This window comes from Ambystoma mexicanum, chromosome 1q (assembly GCF_040938575.1).
Source record: "Ambystoma mexicanum isolate Mex_15411 chromosome 1q, UKY_AmexF1_1, whole genome shotgun sequence".
Taxonomy (NCBI): Eukaryota; Metazoa; Chordata; class Amphibia; order Caudata; family Ambystomatidae; genus Ambystoma; species Ambystoma mexicanum.
In genome coordinates, this window is record NC_090922.1 from 35,371,938 (window position 1) to 35,398,054 (window position 26,117).

General features: G+C 44.5%; 1 protein-coding gene across 3 annotated transcripts in view; it reads right to left on the reverse strand.

Annotated features, from left to right (window-relative positions):
* ADAT1 (adenosine deaminase tRNA specific 1) overlaps positions 1–26,117 on the reverse strand; it is a 528,266-nt gene that overhangs the window by 483,021 nt on the left and 19,128 nt on the right. For 2 of the 3 annotated variants that reach the window (XM_069635460.1, XM_069635461.1), the window contains exon 2: positions 1,710–1,816. The gene's annotated coding sequence lies outside the window, so the exon portion shown is untranslated. Of the gene's footprint in view, positions 1–1,709; positions 1,817–14,511; positions 14,816–26,117 lie in introns of all 3 variants that reach the window. The other variant, XM_069635462.1, reaches the window with a different exon arrangement.

Consider the following 26,117-nt stretch of genomic DNA (forward strand, 5'->3'; position numbering starts at 1 on the left):
CACATGCGGGATAGTGTACCAGCATCACTTTCTCCAGTTGGGGTGTCAGAAGCCTTAACTTTATTTCAAAGGCACAAACTGCCTCAAAAAGATCTGATATTAGATTTTGGATTCCTTGCAACTTTAAATTTAAATCATTCAAATGACCTGCCAGGTCAGTCAGAAAAGCAAAGTCAGCTACCCAGTCAATATCTTGCATGACAGAAGTGTCCATTCCATTTTCATCAAGGAATACTTTTATTTCATGCCATAAAGCAAAGAATCGCTTCAGCACATTGCCACGACTAAGCCATCGAACATCAGTGTGATATTGGACATCACCATAATCCGCCTTTACCTCTTCTAAAAACGCCTGAAACAATCTGTGATTTGAAGAGCGTGCATGGACAAAATTAACAGTTTTCACAACGAAGTCCATCACTTCTGTGAATTTCAAATGTTTTGCACATAATGCCTCCTGGTGTATGATGCAGTGATCATTTTTTTAATGGCCAGCCTTCTCACACAAGTGTTTTTTCAAGCAGTCAATAAAACCTTTTTGCTCCCCAACCATGGCTGGCGTCCCATCAGTCATGACACCTACCAGAGTATCCCATGGCAAATTTAAATCATTGATGACTTTTTGAAGGGCATTAAAAATGTCAGCACCAGTAGTCCTGCCACGCAAAGATACCAGGGAAGCCAGTTCCTGAAATACTTTGCATTCATTATTGACCCCCCGAATGAAAATTAAGAGTTGGGCTGTGTCACTTGCATCTGTGTTCCCATTAAGGGCAGCTGAAAAGAACTTGACATCCTTACATTGCATTTTCAGTTGGCTGTAACAATTGTCAGCCATGTCTACAATACGCCGCTGGATGCTCATCCGTCAAAGGGGAACATTTGTAAAAGCATCTTTTTTTTCTTTACCCACTGTTTCGCAAATCTCCATCAGGAAATCCCCACCTGTGAAAGGACATGCTGACCTTGCAATAAGCTGTGCAACCTTATAACTCGCAAAGGTGGCACATTAAGATTCTTTTTTTTCTGGGCAAAAACACCCTATTGCTTAGTCAGCTGTGTTTTTAGCTCCCCAGCTTTCTTAATTCTCGCTTCCCCCTGCAAATCCTTATATTGTGTATGTTTTGTTTCAAAATGACGGCGGATATTATATTCCTTGGGGACTGCTATGCGCTCGAGACAAATGAGACACGAGTACACATTAGGTTTGGACTCGATGAAAAATAACTTCTCAGTCCACTCATCCTTAAATTGACGGTGCTCCTGGTCAATCTTTCTTTTTTTAACTGCACTGGACATTGGCAGTGACATCTTTGGAGCACACACAGAGATGCAATGCACCCTGGGGCCTGTGTACTGAGATGGAGTACCAACGGTAAAGGGCAGGTTCAATGGTACTTCGGGGAAGATACGAACTCCCAATACAAATTACATACTTTTTAGAGAAGCCTAGAAGCGACAAAAGAACAAGATCAGATAAAGAACATAGCCTTGTCATGCACTTATTGTGGCGGGGACAGTATTTTGGACTGCTATACTTAGCTGTTTGGGTCGACCATACTCTTGGGAGTATAATCCTTCGTTGGGTCACGTTTCAACAAAAGGCGAAGGAAGTACATATCTTAACTTTGAACAACATAAAGCTAAAATAGGCAAAGAGCCACGCAGAGAACCCAAGCTACTGTATTGTCATAAAAAACAGTTTTTACCTGGTCGGGGGTCTGAAGTCTACGTTTGTTCCCAGTTTCTAGGCTGTTTGCATGAAGGTGAATCCAGGCACATTCTTGTTCATTCCCCTGTCTGCTGTCTTGTCTATCTGGAATTGGGAGATGAGATCGCAACATTACAAAACATCACCCAACACCAAATGACGGCTACCAACCGAAAACGCACCTGCGCAACTTTGAAAAGCTCATTCAGACTGCCCCCACAAAACCTTTTAACAATCACCCACACCTCAGAATGAGTAATCTGTTCTCACAATGCACCTTTTCAAAGCGTGAAGGTAGGAGGACACACCCCACTGGGGGACCAGGTCGGCTTTCTCAACCAAATGAGCTCCTTGGAAAGAGGCCAAGCCCAGCAGGAAGTCCAGCCCCATGAAAACATGGCCGGCCTCCTCCTCCCAGGGCACAAAAACACTGCTCCCTGCCCTTGGTACCCTGTTTACAAACTCGTTTACAGGCACTTGATAGGTGACCTTATTTACTCAAGAACCTGTGCATTTGTTCATAATTACATTAGTAGGTAATGAAGCAGAAAAGCTGCCTGGCCCTCCCACCAATTAACATGACAAAACCAGTGTTTGGATTACTTCACCCAAGTCATAAGCAGGCAGAGAAATGTACAGATGTTGGGGGTTCGGGTCTGTATGTTCCCCATCACTTGCAGACTAACTTCTAAGTTGAGAAGAACCAAGCTCCAGTTTATCCTTTTTATTGTTGTGTCTGTAAGCACATTAAAGCAGGATTGCGGGTAGTTGACTGGAGACACAGCAGTGAGTGTGAAATCGGGATTGACTATTGTATGTGACATGTCCTTCCATTAAGGATGGGGGAAATAAAGCTAGTCATACTCTTTTTCTGTCAACATGTTCAATAACGATTTATACATTCTCAGATTGGTGCATTATGTGCTTTGTACACGTTTAAAGTAATCTCCGTAAAAACAGAGTCTTTTGTATCCTGCATCTTGTTTTGACTGAAGTAAGGACATCTCTTCACTTGCATTGAAAGGATTTTGAACCCCCAACACAGCATACAAAACCAATACACCATTCACCCAAACAGACCCGAACCCCCCAAACCCAACTCAGCATACAAACTCACAAGCATACACCATGCACCCATACAGACCCGAACCCCCACATCCATCTCAGCATTCAAACTCACTAACATTCACCAATACACCATGCACCCATACAGACCCAAACCCCCCACCCCCAACTCAGCATACAAACTCACAAGCATACACCATGCCCAAAACAGACTCGAACACCCCACCCCCAACACCCCCCAACTAGGCACACAAACTCACAAGCATACACCATGCACCCATTCAGACCCGAACCCACACCCCCAACACCCCTAACTCAGCATATAAAATCACAAGCATACACCAATACACCATACACCCATACAGACCCGAACCCCCCAACCCCAACTCAGCATACAAATTCACAAGCATACACCATGCACCCATACAGACCCAAACCCCCACCCCCAACTCAGCATTCAAACTCACAAACATACACCAATACACCATGCACCCATCCCCACCCCCAACTCAGCATACAAACTCACAAGCATACACCATGCACCCATTCAGACCCGAACCCACACCCCCAACACCCCTAACTCAGCATATAAAATCACAAGCATACACCAATACACCATACACCCATACAGACCCGAACCCCCCAACCCCAACTCAGCATACAAATTCACAAGCATACACCATGCACCCATACAGACCCAAACCCCCACCCCCAACTCAGCATTCAAACTCACAAACATACACCAATACACCATGCACCCATACAGACCCGAACCCCCACCCCCAACTCAGCACACAAACTCACAAGCATACACCATGCACTCATACAGACCCGAACCCCCACCCCAACTCAGCATGCAAACTCACAAGCATACACACACATAGGGGGGTCCCCCAAATGAACCATTCAGCAACTAATTTAATGGCCCAGTTTTAGCTCATACCAGGTCCCATTCCGTATGCTGTTTGAATCACCACACAGAATGTAACATATAATACACAGTGTTTGTCATTTTATACAAAATAGTTATAATTTATTGCATAGGCCATTGGTCCTACGTTAACAAAATAAAAAAAAACACATAAATACATATATCGATATGGAGGATGTATATATACATCTAATACCATTTCAGTGATTCAATCATAAAATGAAAGGTGACACAAAGACAATTCTGCAATTTGGAGGAAAGCGGGCACAAAACACTGTCTTCCTGGCCCTATCTGGCTAATGAGTCACAGAAATCCTCCAAGAAATAGTGTCACCTAATACACATACTAAAATTGATTATGCATGACAAGATGAATTGTACATGACTGAAAATACACTTCCCAGGTCAACTCACAAGCATACACCATGCACCCATACAGACCCGAACCCCCAACTCTGCATACAAACGCACAAGCATACACCAATACACCGTGCACCCATACAGACCTGAACCCCCACCCTCCCAACTCAGCATACAAACTCACAAGCATACACCATGCACCTATACAGACCCGAACCCCGCAAAACCCCCAACTCAGCATACAAACTCACAAGCATACACCAATACACCATGCACCCATACAGACCTGAAACCCCCACCTCCAGCACCCCCAACTCAGCATACAAACTCACAAGCATACACCAATACACCATGCACCCATACAGACCCAAACCCCCAACCCCCCATCTCAGCATACAAACTCACAAGCATATACCAGGCACCCATACAGACCCGAACCCCTACCTCCACATCTCAACATACACTGCACTACCACTCAAAAACAAACATTCAGGCAGACCCTACACCTCCCCCACCCCCGCATCTCAACATACAATGCACTTCCGCTCAAAAACAAACATTCAGGCAGACCCCGACACCCCCCCACCCCCGCATCTCAACATACACTGCACTTCCACTCAAAAACAAACATTCAGGCAGACCCAACACCTCCCCCACCCCCGCATCTCAACATACACTGCACTTCCACACAAAAACAAACATTCAGGCAGACCGACACCCCCCCACCCCCACATCTCAACATACACTGCACTTCCACTCAAAAACAAACATTCAGGCAGCCTCTACACCTCCCCCACCCCCGCATCTCAACATACAATGCACTTCCACTCAAAAACAAACATTCAGGCAGACCCGACACCCCCCCACCCCCGCATCTCAACATACACTGCACTTCCACTCAAAAACAAACATTCAGGCAGACCCAACACCTCCCCCACCCCCGCATCTCAACATACAATGCACTTCCACTCAAAAACAAACATTCAGGCAGACCTGACACCCCCCCATCCCCCGCCCCTGCATCTCAACATACCCTGCACTTCCGCTCATAAGCAAACATTCAGGCAGACCCAACACCTCCCCCACCCCAGCATCTCAACATACACTGCACTTCCACACAAAAACAAACCTTTAGGCAGACCGACACCCCCCCCCACCCCCACATCTCAAAATACACTGCACTTCCACTTAAAAACAAACATTCAGGCAGACCCGACGCCCCCTGACCCTCGCATCTCAACATGCACTGCACTTCCACGCAAAAACAAACATTCAGGCAGACCTGACACGCCCCACCACTGCATCTCAACATACACTGCACTTCCACTCAAAAACAAAACATTCAGGCAGACCCAACACCTTCCCCGCATCTCAACATACACTGCACTTCCACTCAAAAACAAACATTCAGGCAGACCCAACACCTCCCCCACCCCCGCATCTCAACATACACTGCACTTCCACTCAAAAACAAACATTCAGGCAGACCCGAACCCCCACCCCCACCCCCACATCTTAACATACACTGCACTTCCACTCAAAAACAAACATTCAGGCAGACCCAACACCTCCCCCACCCCCACATCTCAACACACACTGCACTTCCACTCAAAAACAAACATTCAGGCAGACCCGACGCCCCCGACCCTCGCATCTCAACATACACTGCACTTCCACTCAAAAACAAACATTCAGGCAGACCTGACACCCCCCACCACTGCATCTCAACATACACCACACTTCCATTCAACAACAAACATTCAGGCAGACCCGACACCCCTCCCCCACCACCGCATCTCAACATACACTGCACTTCCACTCAAAAACAAACAGTCAGGCAGACCCGATACCCCCCCAAACCCCTATCTCAACATACACACACAAACATACATGCAGGACAGACCCGTCATCAAGCCTTATTGACCACGCCAGTCGTAGTGCTGGCCCTCCATTGGTGCAGCACACACGCACTACGTGACTCGTAGGAGCTATGTGCTGCATGTGCACTGAGCCAATGAGGGCCAGTGTTTTGTCCGGCCCGGAAGACTAACAAACACTTTTCCTAATGGAGGGTGGCCGATGCTGCTTGCGGGCCGCACTCCATTAAGAAAGTCTTTGTTGCTGGCGGGTAGGACAAAACAGCATGGCGGGCTGTAAATTGTGCACCTGTGATCTAGAGCTCATCGATCCTGATCCTCGAAAATGCAAAATGAGTTCCAATAATCCAAACTGTCTCAAAGAATCGCATCTAGTGATCGAAGGAGCAAGATAGGTCAATAACGAGAGGCAAAATACAACACATGCATGCGGGCCGAAGGACTTCTTGGGCTGTCTGAGGAAATTGCAATACTATTAGAGCAGACATGCAAGCAAACATGGGCAGAGCATATCACAAAATTAACTTGGATTGCGACCCTTGAGAAACCAGTGAAGGCACATCCTCAAAAATCGTACAAACTTTGTTTTTTTTAGTGAGGGGACCGTGGCTGTCTGGTCAAAAATGAACAATGCAATCAAACTGTCATAGTGCCCGACCTCAAGAAAGACGCAGCTGCACTGATGGATTATTAATGGATCTGCGGCCAGCAAGCGTATTTGCACCTCCCACCTTCTTGGAGGGGCTACTGTTCGCTAGCAATGCTGCATTCCACCCTGCGGATCGTGCCAGAGGAGCACCTAAAGAGGGGACTCCTGTTCGAAGCTCCCACCGTACCCCCCCACTGAAGATGCTCGACGCATAGAACACCACTAAAGTTCCCCATGCTCCCTGAAAAAAGAGCCCTATGACCAACTACGCAGAAGAAAAAGAGCATCAAATAACATTTCCAACGACTCGCCTGAGCTGCATACACAAATACCTGACCAATATAAGCTCTACAATTCAGCAGAGACATTTTTTGCATCCTTAGTGCCCAGCATCCAGAGACGGGCCAATGCCAAATGGCTCCAAATAGTTTGATGGGAATTAATCCAGCTGGCAAATGATACTGAACAAGGGTTCAAAGTCATGAAGGTGGAACTAAGGGCGCTAAGACTTATGACGATGCGAAATAGGTACGTGTTGGACCTCCTGACGGCTATGGAGGGCGGTGTGTGCTAAAAGATAGGGAGTTCATGTTGCACATTCACACCTTCTGAAGATGCTGAAAACGGGACATTGTCAGACGTCATCGCTGCTGTACACGAGCTAGGGGAGAAAATGAAGAAAGAAGCTGGGGTCAAAGACGAGGACTGCTTTACCCTGGCCTTCAGCTGGGCCCCCTCGAAGCTTGGAACATTGGTGAAAATGCTGGTGCCTATCATCGTGTTTATCCTGGTAATCTTTTCCACGTGCTAATTAGGTCTCCCGTGTTGTGCCAAAGCTGTGCCTAATAGTGCAATGATGATGGTGACTATTGGGAATAATAAAGTACCTCGTGATACAAAAGAAGTGGAGATCCAAACTGAGCAAAATGACCGTCTCGGTCAACACATGGTCCTCATCCCTATTGATGATGTAGTTGACAACTTATAAGACACAACCATTGTACCTCCCCCTGATCCCGAAAACTATAAAGAAGTGTGGGTGGATTTGGCGGGCGATGGGTGGTGCATATACATGACCTGCGCACCTGAACAGTATGCGCAGCGAGGGGAGAGTTTACGGCATGTGTGCAGGGCGTGGATGCCCATAAGGAGAACATCAGCATGGGACAAAGCAGAAAGGCGCGCAAATGAGCGTAAATATGGGGGGGGGGGCATTTTTTACTGTACAAGTCACGAAAGGGGGGAATGTTGGAATGGAAATTAGCCTATCCCACCCCAATCCGCACAATCAGGCAACATGTGGAGGCACAGTAGCGCCTAGAAGTAGATGCGCTGCACTAGGAAACCCATAGCCCATGACTCTGTTTTGTATTAGACCCAAAAGGGATAAGTTGCAGGCTCGCGCTGTTCACGTTCCTGGCTCACTAGGCCTAATTTTCATATGACAGACTGACTCTGCAGAACCCCGTTCCCACCCAAGTCCACTTCCCCCTCACTCCTCCAGTGTTGCGAATATTTAGTATCTTCCAAAAGAATGCGCTCTCCAAGAGCGTGAGACAACACTAGGAAACATATGAAAACATATCCCTTGTAACACAGGGTACAGGGAGAGATAAATTAAAGATCAAAACCCTGGGTGGAGACCTTGAGTGCGAGAACTGCGGTATCAATGAAGCCCAGAATGTGTGGGTCAGCGTGGCTGTATTTTATCCTCCCTTCCCCCAGTCACCATTTCCTGTGCCGGCCCAGGTGCCTGCCACAATGAATTAATAACCAGGCTTAGCATGTTTAGTTTAGTTTATTATTTCTAGAGCGGACCTAACCCTGAGGTAACTGGGCGCTTGAGCTTATGAAGGAGTTACAGAAACATACAAATAGAATACATAGTAAAGAAAGGCTTGTCGACAATAGGTTACAGGTTAGTCGAGTTACATAATAATACATATAAGAGCATTGAATTGTAACCAGCGGTTACAGATTGGTCGACCGGACCAAAGAATACAATATTACATTGTGACAGGTGTTAGGGTGAATTACCTGAGGCCTTTTAGAGTTTCTTGTCAAAGAGCCCGTTTTTTACTTTAGCCCTTAAATACCATAAGGAGGGTTCAGCTCTGATAGTAAGAGGGAGAAAGTTCCAACATTTGGCGGCCAGAACTAGGAAGCTCGATCCTCCAGCTGCTTTTAGTTTGTACTTCGGGATATTGAGGCAGAACAAATAGAAAAATTTAGAAGATCTGGAGGGTTGGTTTCTAGAGAATTTGTCAGCCAGATATTTAGGGGCAGTGTTTGCCAAACATTTATCAGTAATAACTAGAGTGCGGAGTGGGATTCTGTCATGCACAGGGAGCCAGTGGGTGTCCTGTCTGATAGTTTAGATGTGGTTAGACCGGGGGATATTTAATGCTGATCTCAGGGCATTATTCTGAAGGACCTGAAGTCTATTGGGATTCCGTTCTGTGGAGCCTACGAAAAGAGTATTGCAACAGTCCAGCTTCAATAAGACTAGTGCCCTGGCTAACGTGATTCAGCTGTTTGAGGACAAATATGGTTTGCAGGCATTAATCAGTTTATTGGTATAAACTGTTGTTGAAGCAGTGGCAATTACTTGTTTCTTAAGTGACAGAGTGGAGTCAAGGTAGACGCCTAAGGTTTTGACCTCCTTGGCAACTTTGATGGTGGTCCCGTCAATGTTGAAGGTCGTGTACCGTGTGTCAAGTTTGTTGAGACGTGCTTGGGATCCAATGATAAGGAGCTCTGTCTTATCATCCTTAAGACAAAGGCTGTGGGCAGCCACCAACGCCTGAATTTCAAGGTAGATTTCATTCATCAATTTGGAGTCATTTTCATAGCATCCAGTAAGCGTAATGAGGACCTGGGTGTCATCTGCGTAATTTGTGTAGGTGACACCCATGTTATTAAGACGGTCAAAAAGGAGCTTTGTGAAGATGTTGTAAAGCGTCGGAGAGACGCATGAGCCCTGAGGTACTCCACAATAGATGGGATTAATGGATGTATTAATGTGCGCCCGACCTTCACCACAAGGATGAGCCCAGTTGACCCACGTGGATCTAGATGCACGGGAAAAAACTAACCAATTACCACCTGGCATCCCCTATGGAGCAGGTTCATGTGTAGGGTGCCTCCAATGAGTGGCACCCATTTGTACTGTATAGTATGACAATTGTGGGGTTTTTGAAGCCCTGTTGTGCAAGTGTAAGAGTTAGAGTGCTCTCGAGCAGCAGAGTCTTTTGCTGATATTTGTATTCTGTACAATTATACCTTGTTATCCTTGCAACGCTATCTCTGGCCTATTTCCCTAGTGGGTTGTCTTTATTCTGGAGTGTGTGTAAAAAGGGACTTGCCTTCAGAACCACAATAATAACAGGAATGTTAGGTCCTAACAGTGGTCTGATTAGCACACAAGTGGGAATTAATAAGGTTTTCTATAATTATAAGGAACTTTATATGGAAGAAGTGAAGGTAGCACAAGAAGTAGGTTGAGGAATGGTTGGAAGAGGTACATCCATAGTCGTCATCAAAGAGGAGTCAGTCCAGCTGGGTGAGCCATAACAGAGGGAGAGTTCATCTGCATGATGTAGAACCTGCGCAGAAGCAAATCCCCTGGTAACAATGGCTTGTCTGATTTGTTTAGCAGCATAATGGACTGTTAGCTCTGAAAGTGTTAGAAGTTTAGAATGAGGTAGTGGAGGTGGGAGTTGCAGCATATGATGCAGGAGGTGATGCTAGTCCTTCATCCGGAACAAGGTAAGGAGAGCATGGACTGTGGATCTTACTGTCTCCTCGTCCTTAAGAATGTACATCTTAAAATAATCTTCAAGATTGATCGGAAGGTTGTAAGGGTAGTGAGACGAATCTGAGCATGTCGTCTCTTCTCCCTTTAGGGGAGACCTTTACCATGGGGCCAGAGCGGTGCGTCCACAGTATAATAGTCCCCCCTTGGGGTGGTGCACCAAAGGAGGATCACATGGGGAAGGAGGCCTCCTATGGGATTGAGGTTGACTATTTTCAGAGAACATAGTATAACCCTGCTTCAATACACCCAAGCCCCCTTCTCCAATATCAAATTCTCCTTCCCCCTCTCTAAATAGAGCCAATGTGTCCTGTTGTAAAGACAGTCTACCTAACGTACTTGACAAGACTAAAATACCAAAGAAAACAGAGTATGTTAAACATTGTTTTAAAACAAGTACTGAGAAGATGATGATGACCGTGAGTCCGAGGATCACTCTAGAGAGTGGTCTAGCTTCTTACGGTATGTGGAAAGGGAAGCCATGAACAGAGGAGAGAGAGAACCTGAACGTGGTCCAGGAAGGAGGGACTACTTGGGCTGCTGCCGAGTTGGACCTCTGGGCACCCTGGCCCCTGGCAAAGTGCCTGAGAGAGAGGATGCGCAGCCGGGAAGTGTCAGAAGTCTGCACAGCCGCTGCAGACCGTGCTGGTTACCGAACGCTATCAGAGCCTCGAGAAGAAACGCAGCTGCTTAGGAAATGCTGGTACCTGTATGGGTGAGACAAACAGATATGCAGGTTACCTGAAAGGTGCTAGAGGTCTGGTGAAGCAAGGGAGTGAAAGCAGAAGCAGGAACAGGAGAGTCTGGGACCCTGAGAAGAGATTGCGAGTCTGGAACCCGCACCCATATGGAATTCGAAGTATAAGAGGGTCTGGGACCCTGAGAAAAATCAAGATAGAGAAAAAGGAATTGTATGTTTGGCAGGAGAGTGAACCAAACAGATACAATAATTAATTGTGAGTCTGGGACCCACACCCATATGAGAACCCAAGAATAAGAGGTTCTGGGAGCCTGATTGTAAAAGAAGCAAACAAGGAAGAGTCATCTCCTTGGCAGAGGAGTAAACCAAGCGGATACAATGCTACTTTGTGCATCTAGGACCCACACGCATATGAGAGACAGGAATCTAAAGTGACAAGGAATAAGAGGGTCTGGGACCATGTGAGACAAAGAGAGGCAGTCCATGAGAGGACAGTGGCTTGACAGGAGAGTAAACCAACCTGTTCAGAATATTGCAACTCTGGGACACGCACCCAAATGCGTGTTTGAGAATAACTGAGTCAAGAACGCTGGATCTGAGACTATTTAAAAGGGAGTCCTACGCTTGGTAGAGAAGTGTGCATAGATGGTGCTATAAAGAACTGTGAATCTGAGAAGCATATTCTTGTGAATTACCCAGTGACATTTGCCTAAGAAAGTATGGGGCTCGGGAGCCCAAAAGGATGGAAAGTAGAGTAGGAGAAAGTCTAGGGGAAAGGAGCATGACCCTAGCCTTGGATTGTTATATTTGTGAACATTGTTTATTTCATCAGTTTTGATTGCCAGAGAGACTGGGAACTTTTCTGTTGGTTGCAGCTACTGTGAGAAACCTTTGGGCATCCTCACATCTACCCCCCTTGGGTCTTCTTCCCAGGTGGGAGGGAAAGGCCATCACTTTTGGATCTTGACACTGCGGGGGGAGAAGCGAGGGAAGGTCACCTGGGTGAAGGGTCCTTGGGTGACAGCCTTAGCTGAGACGCAGTACCCCTCATTTCCATTTGAGGAGAAACCCTCAATCACAGAAACCTAGCCTGAGAGTTCCTAAGTGATCTAGTCTGACTGTCAAGTAATCGGATAATTGATTCCTTATACCAGGCGAAGTATGCCGACCAATGACCATCAGACACCTTAGGCTTTCTCTGGCCACTGAAACTCCTTTTGAACCTGAGTAAAAACATTCAAATCTTTCCAATATTTACAGGTGAACGCCCCATACGTTCAAAACATGAAGAAGACATTGGTCCGTACTGCAGGCGTAAGTGGTGTTTTGGATAGCTCAGAGCCCATTGCTATGTCTTCAAAAGAAAACTGAAGACTCTTTGGTTTACCTAAAGGAAGTCAGCCTCTGCTTTACTACTCCTCTGTAATCTGTCCATGCATGCAGAGTTTTTTGTTTTTCTTTTTGTGTCCTGTTGCGCCCATACGCCTACGAGTCCATGGTCTGCGCAATATAAATCTATGAAAGTAAAAAAGTTAAGTCTAGGAATTAAAAGAGCAGTGAGACACAAAGGGAGATAGCCCTGCAGGCAGTGCAGGTCAAGAGGGTTGGTGCAAACAACCAAACCATAATTGGTATTTACCGTTGGTGACAGCGGAACGACAAACATGTGAGGTGGCACAGAAGATGAGACAGGAGCGAGCAAGGTTTGATATAGGTTGCTGAATATAAAGATAAAGTAATACACAAGATGTACTAGAGGAACCACTTCAGGTTTAGCCCAGCAATAACATTTGCCACTTAACTCCTAAATGGCTGAGTGCCATCAGCATCACCGCTTTAGTTGAAACAAGAACACAGCTATAGACTGCAAGGCACGGGGGCCAATCACAAAAATGTTGTTATAATGAAATGTTTTCTTTTTGTTAATCACGGCCGCCCCCGTGCATGGTAGCAAAGCATGTATGTATGTCTGTGCACTAATTTGTCTGTGGCATGGAAAGGGTGCTGGTGAATAGTAGCACCAAATCTTGACAATGCCCACAATAAATCAAGAAATAAAACACAAAGTCAATTCATCAACCAAAAATGATAATGACAAGTTACCTCAAGGGAATATGGAAATACCCAAAACAAAGACAGCCCTGCAGGCAGCAATTTAAAGACGTCTGGGGTAGGCCATAGATATGTGTGGTAATGGCATACCACAGTGACCATCTGCGCTGAGTGGCAACCCACAGAGCGGAGAAAGGCAAAAATAACACAGCAGCGGAGGACAAACACAAGGCACAATCAGCTGTCACCATAGAAACGGCCACCAAGGAATGCAGAACAATCTTACAGCGAAGGCACGCTGAGAAAGAACACTTAATAAACAACAAGGGGAAAATGCATTGTAACTTGCGTCCAATACTTGGTGCCATGCGAAAACACACATGGACCCTCAATCTGTAAACCCACCAAGGTCACAAATCGTAGTTATGTGGCGGCACACATAAACTACGGGTGCAGTGACTCTGAAACGCCCTTAATATGGAAACAGTAGCATGTCCCTATTTGTTTGCAAACACCAGAAATAGACTGTGGTCCCAGTGACGTCACACAGGGGTCCTAGGCCTGAATCACAAGAAAAAGCCATGAGGATCAAACCATCATCTTCCAACAGTGTGAGAAGCAAAACAAACAGCAAGATAAACGGTTAAACCTGACATGACAAATAAGAATCAAAAGATCACCGGCAAAACTGCGATAAAATGAACAAAGCAGTTTTAACAGGACATGACAAATAGACAGTAATGACATGTACACGGTAGGGAAGCGGTTTGCAAGAAATGCCCTTTTGAAAATGTGCACATGTTCATTGAGGGAAAAAAGGGAGTCGCGGGCTGTGACAGGCACCCTGATAGTGCTTCCGCCTCTGCAGGGTACAGTTGTGATAAAATGCTGTGGGATATCTGTTTGTTTTTAATTTGTCTGCTAAGATCGCTGTTCTCTTGACTTGTAACCCTAATAGTCTCTCAGCGATGGCACCAAAAATAACTACGCACAGGAAAGCCTGAGGCACTAATTCAATTGTGGGCACTCGATTTGAGCATATATCTCTACACTGAAGCCAGCGAACAGCGCATATAACAATAACCACGAGAAGCATGCCAGACACAATGAATGCGACAGACAGAGCTAAAAATATCTGCGGTACAGCTATCTATTTAGATACAGACAAATGAAAAATACACCAGGGGGTTCGACACAGAGACAACAAATAAATGAAATGGCAAATCAATGTTTAGTCATAGAGCAGTGGATCTAAGTGCTTGGCACGAAGAAGAATGATAACATGAAAAATAAAGTACAATGCTTAGTAAAACAAAGTGACAGAAAATAAAAGCAAGGAAGGTTGTGTTTACCGATCAGCCAGAGGGGAATAAGTTCACAGCTGTGCGCTGGAGATTCTCCGTGGCCCACCTCTTCAACCACAACGCAGATTCAGCAACTTGGAATTCAACAGGTGTGCCATGCTTATAGAAGCGACCTCTGATATGGTGAGCACCTTGTGTACTCGCCCTTGCGGTCCTGGTCGAGGGCAGTCCGCAGAGAACTCTGGCGCAATTAGGCCAGAGACACGGGCACCATTCTGTGGGAGCCAAGGCGGGCCCCTCAGCTTGCATCAATAAGGAAATTAGACACCAGACTGATGGATAGACCAAGCTTCTTGTATTAGATAGAAAATAAACAGAAATATTATCAGCTGATAAGCAGCAAAATACAGAAGGACAAGTGTCCCGGCAGTTATCACACAGAGCTCTGAAGGGACCTCCCTTAGAGCGCAGGTTATATAGCATATCATAAGCAATCAATAGTATATTATAGCATTTTAACAATGGTGGGTGGTACTTGGTATGACATTGCAGACATTTGGCAATAGCTGTCAAAAGCTGTGCGGGTACATTGTGTTGTAATATGCATAAGCAGTATTCGCTATTGTAATCTACCATATATGGTGCTAATGCTATGCTTGTAGAGAGCAAACGGAAGAGAAGGTCTGACGTGTCCCTTTGCCGTGTTACAAGGTCTTGGTCTAATCTGCTCCAGGCAGAGTTTGGGCATGTCAGAGGAGCGGAGTACAAAGGAAGGAAAAGGCAAAGGCAAAATGGAGGATCTGAGGCCTAAATGTATGAGAGAGAATAATGTTGCTTACCATAGGATAACAATCCTGCCACATCACTATTCATAGAAAGCTCTTTAGGAGCAGCCAGTGTTGTATTTTGTAGTGATGCCCCGTGCCCGTGCCCATGACACAATTCAGAGTTTATGTACTGCACCCCATTGAAAAAGGAGGGGCCTGCAGCTTTTGACTCTCCAAACGTTTTGGACTACAACTCCGATCAGCCCTTGCCAGCATCATTTAAGGTAAGAGAGCAGGCTGCATACCCCTACTTTAGTGTTACTACATATTATCCCCTACCCCATTCTCTTTGCCAACCCCCATTGTCACCTTACAATCACCTTTCCTACCCTCCCAACCTCCCTATACCATCAATCTCTATACCCACACTAACCCCACATCCACACACACTCTCTACCCACACCCACCAACCCACCCTACCCTCACTCTCTCTACCACCGCCCACCCTACCGAGTCTCTCTACCCCACACCCACCACCCTACCCTCACTTTATCCCCACCCACATCATGCCAACTCTCTCTACCCCCCAAACCCGCACCCACATCTCACTACCACCCAGCCTACCCATACCTACCCACCGACCCTACCCCCACTCACTCTAATCCAACTTTCCCCACCTTACCCCTACTCGCTCTACCCCCACCTTAGCCCTACTCGCTCTACCCCACCTTACCCTACCACATTCTCTCTACCTCCACCCACCCTGACCCCTCCCTCTATCCCCCCACTCTCTTTCTACCCTCAACCCCCCACTGAGCCACGCTACCCCTCTCTATTCCACCCACTGTACCCAGACTCTCACGCACCCACCAACACTCACCCTCCCACCAAAACACTCACCCACCCTACCTCACTCTAGGGATGTAACGGTATTACGGTATACCGTTAAAGATACCGTGAACTACTTAATTGAACAATAATAACAGTCACATTGTTTATACCGGTATACCGTTCATACCGTTAAGTGTGCTTTTCAATCTGATTTGGAAAGGCTGCAGTAAGCAAGTTCTGCGCAGTCTTGGTCTTGCACTGGTGGATGTGCCGTCTGCCAAGTAGTTTCAGTTTGAGCAGTTTTTAATGCCATTCCATAAACCACACGTGCCTGACACAAAATCAACATGTTAGCAAAAGGAAGAATAAATACAGTGCCAAGAAGGAAAGGGGTTTACTTTTTTTTATTTACATTTTTTTTTAAAGCGCTCACACAGCCCCAGGGCATTGAGGCGCTGTTAAAGAAATTGGTTTTGTTTATTTTGTTGCGTAATTGTTTTTGTCTTAGTTGCGTATTTATAACATGCTTAAACACCCAGAGGTTTCTAATCGCGGACCCAGGGATCGAACCTGTGTTGCTTCATGTCGTCTTGCTTCCAAGGCACGCACGTTGCTGCTGAGCTATCCTCCCGGGACTTTGGGTTGGCGTCTTTGGGGTTTATATATTTATAATGGATAATGTTTTCTAAACATATGACAATGGCGGATTTCCCTGGTTCTATCATTGAATTTACATATAATAAGTCACACTGCAAAATTTAATCATCTCTGTGGGTATTCCCTGCTGCCATACCAAAGGGTAACATGTCCGTGATTACTGAACACCTTTTGGCCCAGAAGTAAACTTAAGGCTGTAACGTAAAGAGAGAGTGCGTGTGTGTGTGTATGCGCACAAGCGTATACTACCATCAGACTCAATTGATCTGTGGCATGCAGATTATCAATTTGGCAACATGTTCATCTTCACCAGTAGCCAGTGGGGGAGCTAAAAGCCTAAATGACCACTTAAGAAAAGCTATTCAGTTTGCTTTGCCAGTCGCAGCAGGGCCCCACCTCCCCCTCCTCTCCACACGTGCGTTTGTGTTTGGTGCAAGCAAGGGGTGGCATTTCAGTGGAAAGTATGTTGAAAAGCCCAATTCTTGCCCTGGGTGCATGGTTTTGTTTGTGATGATAAATCTGACAATTTATGACCTTTTAGAAAATATGTGTTAAGATTAGTTAACTCCACCTGCTATACCGCGATAACCATGATATACCGTCATTTGGCAAGAAGGTTATTGTACCGTCATAAAACTAATATCGTGACACCCCTACCTCACTCTCTACCCCAATAACTATGCCACCCCCACCCACCCTACCCCCACTTTCTTGACCCCACCCTCCCACCAAACCCCCACTCTCTCCTGTCACCCACCCTACCCCTGCTCTATCCTGACCCGCCCCACCTCCAATCACACACACCACCCCCACTCTCTACTTCCACGCACCCCCACTCTCTACAACCAACCACCCACTCTGCTTTCTCTACCCCAATGAACCCACACCACTCACTCCACTGCCACGCTCTCTAAACCCATCTCTCTACCCCAATCTCTACTGACACCTACCCCACCACCACCCACACGGGCTGCTGCACACAATCCCCACCCACCCTACCACCATTCTCTCTACACACAACTCACTCCCTACCCACCCTCTCTCTCTACCCCCGCACACCTGTTTCCTTTACCCATACCCACACATCCTACCCCCTCTCTACCTGCATCCACCCAACCTACTCCCTCTCTACCCACCCATTTCTCTACCTGCACCCACCCACCCTACACCCCTCTCTACACGCAACCACCTTGCCTAACACTCCCTCTCTACCCCTACCCATCCGCACATCCTCTACTCTCTACCTAGAAGCATCCCCTCTCAACCTTCACCCACCTGCCCTCCCTGCCACTCCCTACCCACCCTGCTCCCTCTCTCTCTACCCCCACCCACCCGTCCTAACACTGCTTCTCTACCCCTACCCACCTGCCCTAACCCCTCTCTGTATATAACCACCCACCCTAACTCATGTCTACCCCCACCCACCCCCCTGCCACCTCACCCTACCCCATCCTCCCACCCTACCCACACTCTCTACCCCACGCACCGTACCCCTTCTGACTCTACCCTACCTAACACCCACTCTCTCTACCCCCACCCACCCAGTCTACCTCCTCTTTAGCACACCCACCCTACCCCTTTCTCCACCCCTACCCATCCAGTCTACTGCCTCTCTACCCTACCCAACAAAACATAGCAACCAATACACTGCCTTCGGCGTAGACAATAAACAGATCCCTGTCTCTTCCTCAGTAGGGACACTAGGGGTATACCTAGACGCCACCTCTCAATGGCACACCAAGTCAGTTTCTTTGCTTCTTCTGCAGCCTATTCTACCAAACTACTGTACTCGGCCCCCGAGAGCTGCCTCACCATCACCAGAGCCATCATAGGGTCAAGGCTGGACTATTGCAATGTCCTCTTCGCTGGCACCTCGTCTAAAAATCTGCAGAAATTACAAGTCATTAAAAATAATGTGCACTGAGCAGCCCTTAGCATCACAAAAAGAGAACACATCACGGCAGCAAAGAGGGAAGCCCAAAACATTGGCCATCCCTCACAAGTGCCTCGCCAAAACACTGCCTCCTTATCTCTCCCAGAAGGTAGTCAGAGCCTGCTCGTCCAGACCTACCAGAACACTGTGTGCCCATCGACGTCTATTTCCCCAAGTCAAACAAGCTAAGCGCTAGGCTCAAGCTTGCCCTTCATTGCAGCAAAGCAATGGAATTCCCTGCTTTCCACACTCAGAGCAGAACCATTCTACTGGGCCTTCCGCAAAGCCCTCAAAACGTGGCTGTTCGAAAAGATCCAGCTCTTATGATCCTAATGCCAACTGTATATATACGCCATCCACCTGTAACATATGTATATGATCTCTGTAACAGCGCCACAATACCCCCGGACTGCTGCCTGCTTTATAAATTAATACAGTAAATAAAATAAATAGTAGGGGTCGGAGCCACATGTAACGTGCCACAGCATGCCATGTCTCCATGGCATGGATTAGAGCAGACATTGTGACATGCTGTGGCATGTATCACATGCCAGGTTCAGCTCGAGCCACTTTTCTCCCACCTTCCTCACGCTGAATCACATAAAGGAAGTTCTCTGACACAGGAATCTCTCTCAGCTTCCTGGTCCTGCCTGTGATCAGCACGAATGAGCCAGAGGCCTGGCGTGACACAGCGGACTGAAGCTTCTGCAGGAAACAAGTACGCAGGCTTTTTAAAATGTATTTTGTATGTGTAATCAGTGCTCCATATAGGATTTTTAGAAATTGAGAGTAAATCCAATTTCAACAGAGTAAAAATTAGTTTCTTCTTTTGCAAGACAATAAAAAAGTGCCTCACAACTATCCAATTTGTCCGTAAAATTAAAACTGGGTTCGAACACATTAGTGACGAAGAACTTGTCGATGTGTACTACCCAGCTTCAACTTCATTATACTTGGACACCAAAACTCTGTTAAAAACTACTAGAGAGCCAGCTAGTTGCATCATAAATCAAGTCCCTCACTCTACCAGTATCACTTCTCTGCCTCCCGGGCCTACTGTTGCTGCCTGGCAATACCTGCTTGACAGCCACTCCATGTTTTTGCTCCATCTCTCCTTTCCTTTGCTACTTTGTTTCCCCAGTCTCTCACTTTCTGTTCTGCCTCTCACGCTTGGTATGCCACTTTTTGAGGTCTGTTACACTGTCGCTCTTCCTCTGCCATCTCTGCATTCAATTATTGCTTTTACCCTCCTACCTTGGTTTGTATCGGTTGATATAACTCATCTTACTCTCTCATATCATTACTCTGGCTATATCTGTTTTTCCATTTTCTATGTTGTGGATGCTACTCCTTTTGATTATCTTTCTTGCACTGCTCTCTTATGTTATTGGCCTGCCTTTCTCAAATCTGGCTCAAATCTGGATTTTCTATTTCGAGTTCTTCCCGTCTGCTGTTGATCTGTGTTTCTTATTTTAGTGTCTCTATATGTCTCTTTTGCTCTGCTTCTATCCCTCACTTCTATTGTGTGTGTGTCCTATTATTTACCTCTGTTTCCCTTCTCACTTTCTTTGTTGCTCTCTTATGTAGCTCATTGGTCTCTCTCTTCCTGTTGCTCGAATTCCTGTTTTGGATTGTCTAATCGTTATTTGTTCTCGCTGTCTCTCGCCTCACCCCTCACTTTGTTCTCCTTGTATTGCTTACGTTCAGAATTGCTCTTTCTCTCCTTTTTGTCTTTTGACATAGCGCTAATAAAATGTTTTATTATTATACTTTATTTGATTAAAACATTTTAACCTTTTCAATACAAACTTAAAATCACATTAATACATTATTAAGCATAAATACAAAAATAAAATCAAAATTAACATCACTTTACATATCTTTAATAAATTAAAAGCACCACTACATTCACAAATGTTTAAAAGTTTCAATAATACAATAAAATACATAGATCACAATTTATAAACTTAACCTCCCAGTTTTAATTGATTTAAAAACAATATTACGGCTAAATTCAAGAGTACTTGTTCAGAGTTAAATAATCTCTGCCACATATCTGTATTCAATAATAATTTAAAAGCTCCAATATTTTTTTTTTTAAACACTTCTCTGTTGAGACAGGGCAGAGCATTCTGTCAATAAGTGTGATAGAGTTTCACTGGCTGAAGGTTCATTACAGAAACAACATGTGTTGATGTTTTGAGTCTGACACTTTGCTCGAGTTGCTATACTAATCTAGTCGGCCAGAGATTAAAAAAAACACATTCTTAAAGCATTCTAGCCATAATTTTAAGGTTCGATGTCCTTTCATTGTCAGGCATTTCAAAGCCTGCGATTTAAACGTGTATGAAGTAACGAAAAAGTTAATTTAATTTCTTTTTTTTTTGGGGGGCCCCCCCAAGCCCTCCACCTGCACCTATTTTTTACTTTACCCTACCTACCCAACCACTTATCTGTCCTTTCTCACCCCCCTCCAAAAAATATTCGATGAACTTTAACGTTATTTTGTACACGTTTAAATTTCAGGCTTTGAAATGCATGGCAATGAAAGGACGTACCAATTTTAAAACAATCCACACGATTAGATTATATTTTTGACACGTGTCCCACAGGTTGATCCAATCTAAACTGTACAGTTTTTTCTTAACTCCATCAGGATTCTCCAATTACAGTTTTGTATTAGTCCCAGCATTTAACAATATCGAACTTGAATGGGTCCTCCAATGATTAAAAAAAATCATTTTTTAATATCAGTTGTTGCCATTGTTATCGTGGGGATGAAAGTATTTTTATGATCATCTTGCAAGAGATATTTCTGATAGAAGCTCAGGGTCTGCCAATGTACCACTGTTTGTAGGGAGGTTAGTCCAAGTTCATACCTTATAACCTGTATTGGTATACTTATAGGCAGGCCCAGAACTGCCTTCCAGAACTTGCCCTCTAAATAATCCCAATTTGGCTGATCTTTCAAACTTTTAGTGTGAGCACCGTAGGTAATCACTGGGATGACTTTTTGTACATAGAAAATCAACATAGGTTTGTATATGAATTTACAGTACTTACATGCCAGAATATTTGCTTGAGACGTCAGGTTCATTATTTTGTTTAACACATCTTTCTAAAAAGGCATCTCTCCTATTGTCCCATTTATATTTACTCCAAGATATTTATAATCCATAACAATTTCTAGTTTGTCACTACCAACACAGCAATTTTCTTACTAGTCCATGTTTTTTTGGCTTTGGAAAGACCAGTACATTTGATTTGACAGAGTTAATAGATAGTTGATTTTCTTTTACATAGATACCAGGGGCTTTTATCTGCCTCTGAATCCCTATAGGGGTTTGATCAATATTTACAATGTCATCCGCCAAGAATAATCGTGAGATTTTCATACAACCTATTTTAGAAGCGAACGATCGTGAGGCTTCTAAAGATTCTCCCATAACATGAATGTAGAAATTTAAAAGGTATTGCAGCGAAGGCACCGCCTTGTTTCAGCCCACCATAGGTTTGTATCCCTTCTGACAGTTTCCCTGCTTGATTAAGCTTAACTCTCATTGACGTCTGGGAATAGAGTTGTTGAATCAAATATAAAAGTAGAGGAGGGCATTTTGCATCTCGCAACTTCCGCCACAGCACATGTCTCGATATCGAGTCAAAAGCTTGATGGAGATCAACAAAAGCTAAATAAATGTTCTGTTTAGAGTGCAAAGCCTGGTATTTAAGGGCTGATAAAATTATCAGATTTACTGTTGTTCCCAATCCAGCTATAAAACATTATTGGCAGGGGTCAATCATTTCACTAGTTCTCAACCAACTCGTCAATTCCACAAGAATCAAACGTGCAAATATTTTGCCAGGAATATCAAGAGGGGCAATAGGTCGATAGTTGGTAGGATCGGTCCTATTGCCCTTCTTGAATAATGGAATGATGACAGAACTCTGCCATGACGCAGGCATAGTTCCCGTGAGTATAACTTTATGAAAGATCAGATACAGAATTTCAGCCCATTCGTTCGGTTTGGTCTTTAGAGCAAGGTTTGTTAGTCCATCTAGGCTGGGAGCCCAAGATGAACTCAAATGCTTAATTAAAATCATAATTTCATCACGAGAGAAGATGAATGTATCTAATTTAGCTTCCTTTTTAGACATTAAGGTAGTAGGTTCATCATTTGCTGCAAATAATTTTGAAAAGTAGGAGTTCCACACACTCTCACTAATGCTATTCAGGAGAGTCGAAGCAGTAGCATCATCCGGTATAGCTTTTAACAGCCTCCAAATTTCTACACTAGATTTAGCAGTCAGAGCACGCAACATTGATTCACTTGATAGTTGGATATTATGTTGTCTATGATATCGCAGCTGATCCTTATATCTAGCTCTTGTGTTGGCTAATATTAATCTCCAATTTTGAGGTTTTAAGCGCTTATTCAGCTTTATTGCTCGATTATTTTCTTTTTTTAGATTCAAAATCAACGGATCAAATTTAAACTTGCGCAGGGTCTGTATTCGCCTTCCTCGTCTTTGGGTTTGCATTAAGAACTGTAATCTGTACGTATCATTAGGATTTATGCAATCTCTCTAGCTATCACTTGTCAATATTGCTTTTAGTTTCTTCAAATGATATCCCGATCATCTCATTTTATTTCGCCCAGTTAATTCAATGGGGACAGAGTACGCCTTGTCTTTTTTATTAATTGAAATATCACATGAGATTACCAGCATATCATGATCGCTGGCAGGCGCAGGAATGATAGTAACATCTTTTACTTGAGATATCCATGTTCTGAAATAAAAGCGTAGTCTAATGTTGCGCACAAGAACTGTCTTGACCAAGTAGATTTTGGAGTTGGGGGAGCATTTTCTGTAGACCCATTAAGCATACTATAGCCTCTCACTTTCATTCATTCCATCCAATCTCTTGCTCTACTTGAAAATTTTGATTTTATAATTCCGATACACCTCAAATTTAAAAAGCTGAAAATGCCTTTTCATTTACAAATCCAGTGCAGCTTTACCATTGGATGCTCCTTTTTTAGATGTGTGCAAACCCTATTTCGACCATTAGGCTGGGAATTATAGAGTTAGAGGTGTCTCACCAGATGCAGTACTTGCTTGAATGCAGATGCTTTACCAGCACTGTATGCCATTACAGGTCTAAGAGCCCTGATGGGATGAGTGTGTTCTGAGCCATTACAGGTATAGCAGGCCTGAGGAGAGGAGATATGTGTGATCACTGTGCCATTTTTACTGCGGCCACCAAAAATGCAGATTTAAAAATAAATTTAACCCCCTTTCACCCCATATATATGCAGGGGGCGACCCCCCAGATCCCCCTTCTACCCACTACATTCATTATATACTGTACCCATCCCCCAAATATATATGGAATAAAAATTTAAAAAGTCAACATTTTCAGTGGTCGCCGTAAAAAAGGCACAGTAATTGTATGGTCCTAATGAGATGTGTTCTGAATCACTGAACATTTAGTAGTCCTTTTGATAAATTGAAAGCTAAATCAGCTCTGTTACAATTGAATGTTACCTGCATCTTAAACACATAACTCTGATGCAGACGCATTAGCTCATCTATCAACCGGATTTGAACTAACAGGTGACACAATGATGTCTGCAGCAGGATTATTGACCAACTGAGCTACCTTTCCCAATAGGATGTTGACTTGGAAAGGCACATAGGGTTAGGGCACTGGCAGTTCCATGTGAGGCTTGCCTTACATAACTGGCTTTTCAAATGTCTCAGCCTGTTTGGACTATCCTACATGAGTCAGTAGATTTATAATGAGGCTTTGAAATGTGGTAGAGTTTTGGTAATGTGACATGGGAGAAATAAAAGTTTTGAAAAGCGCAAGGCAGAGTAGGAGGGATTGAAGCATATGACAGCATTGCCATCTTCTCACACTGTCCGCCAGTGTGCATCACACCAGCTCAGGAGGGTAGTGGGAGGGATCTATGTGAAAATACCACGTTTTTTACTGCAAGGTCGAAAATCCTGCATGTAAAACAACGCATCATCTGTATTTTTAAAGCAGGGGAAGACCGCTCGCAGCACACCCCTCCACATCCACCCACTTTATTAAATACCCCTACCTAACGCCCCTTCCCATCTATTGCAAGGTTTTCTACATCACAGTAATGGGATTTGGGAAATTTTGTAGTGAAACCGGTGGGAAGAGCTCAGACACTGTTCTTGTTCAGTACTTTAGCTTGCTGCAGAAAATGCCAACACATGTTCGTGCTTTGTCATTATAGCAGCTCTTTTAAGAAACTCAGGTACTGTCCCAAAACATAGCAGTCCTGCTAAGAAATGTGGGCATGATGCAATCAGCCCTTCTATGAATAATTGGCACTGTGCCATGACATGCGTATAGCAGCTCTGCTGATAAATTAGGCTACTTTGCCTGGATATATAGCAGTCCTGTTCATAGGTACCTGTACAATCTGTGCCACTGAAAATATATACAGCACTGCTTCTACCTGCATCCATTATACCCGCTTGTGGTGGGCATGTGGTCAGAAAAGGAGTTAAAGTAAAGTTCAGACTACATGTCCAGCTATTTCTTGCTCTCCAAGACAACAAACTATGTACAGTGCCCTTTCATGCATGCACATGCACACGGACACATACAATCTTGAGACTAAATAAAACACATCTTCATATAGAAAACCAAAATCTTTTCCTTCTCACAAATGCCAAACAACTGCTTGCTGGGAAGCTCTTCTAAAACTTTGAGACATCAAACGCAATTGATGTGCTTCTGTGATGAAAAGAAAACAAAGTATGAAATGCCCATGATGCTGCAACTGCGCTGCCTCTATTAAAGCTGATCAAAACAGAGGGAAATTAAGCAAAAATGCAGCACTAGTTTAAGACCATTTTCATTTTACACATTAATACATGTCCTAAAGCAATGTGAAAAGCATGATCATGATTCAAAATGATTCAATACCACTGTAACCTACAAACTGTAGTCAGGTGAAAAAAGTGAACAAAACACCAATTCCCGTCTACATTACTGAGAAAGTATTATCTTGTTAGAATTATTAACAGAGAGTGTTAAAGAAAATAGACCAGGACTCATCCCAGTTGCTTCTTTAAAGGAGCTGGGTTGATTGCTAAAGTAAAGAGTGGGTTTGCAAGCTGCTTCTAGCCAGTCTTTCTCCAGTGACCTCAAAGATTTATGGGAGTGCTGCTATATTTAATTTTTTTATAGTGTTAGTTTAAAATAAACTTTTACAAAGCATCAGCTAAACCGGTCATGAACAAGTTCAGTATTTACTTCCTGGAATGTCCAAAAATATTTTGCTCTAGATTGATACAGAGTATGTCACTGCTGCCCCTTCTTCTTCCAGAACTCTGTTTAAATAGTTCACCACAGCACTGATGCTGGACACCTTACTTCCGATCGTCATTTCTGCCCACCAGTTGTCTGGATTCAGTGACGG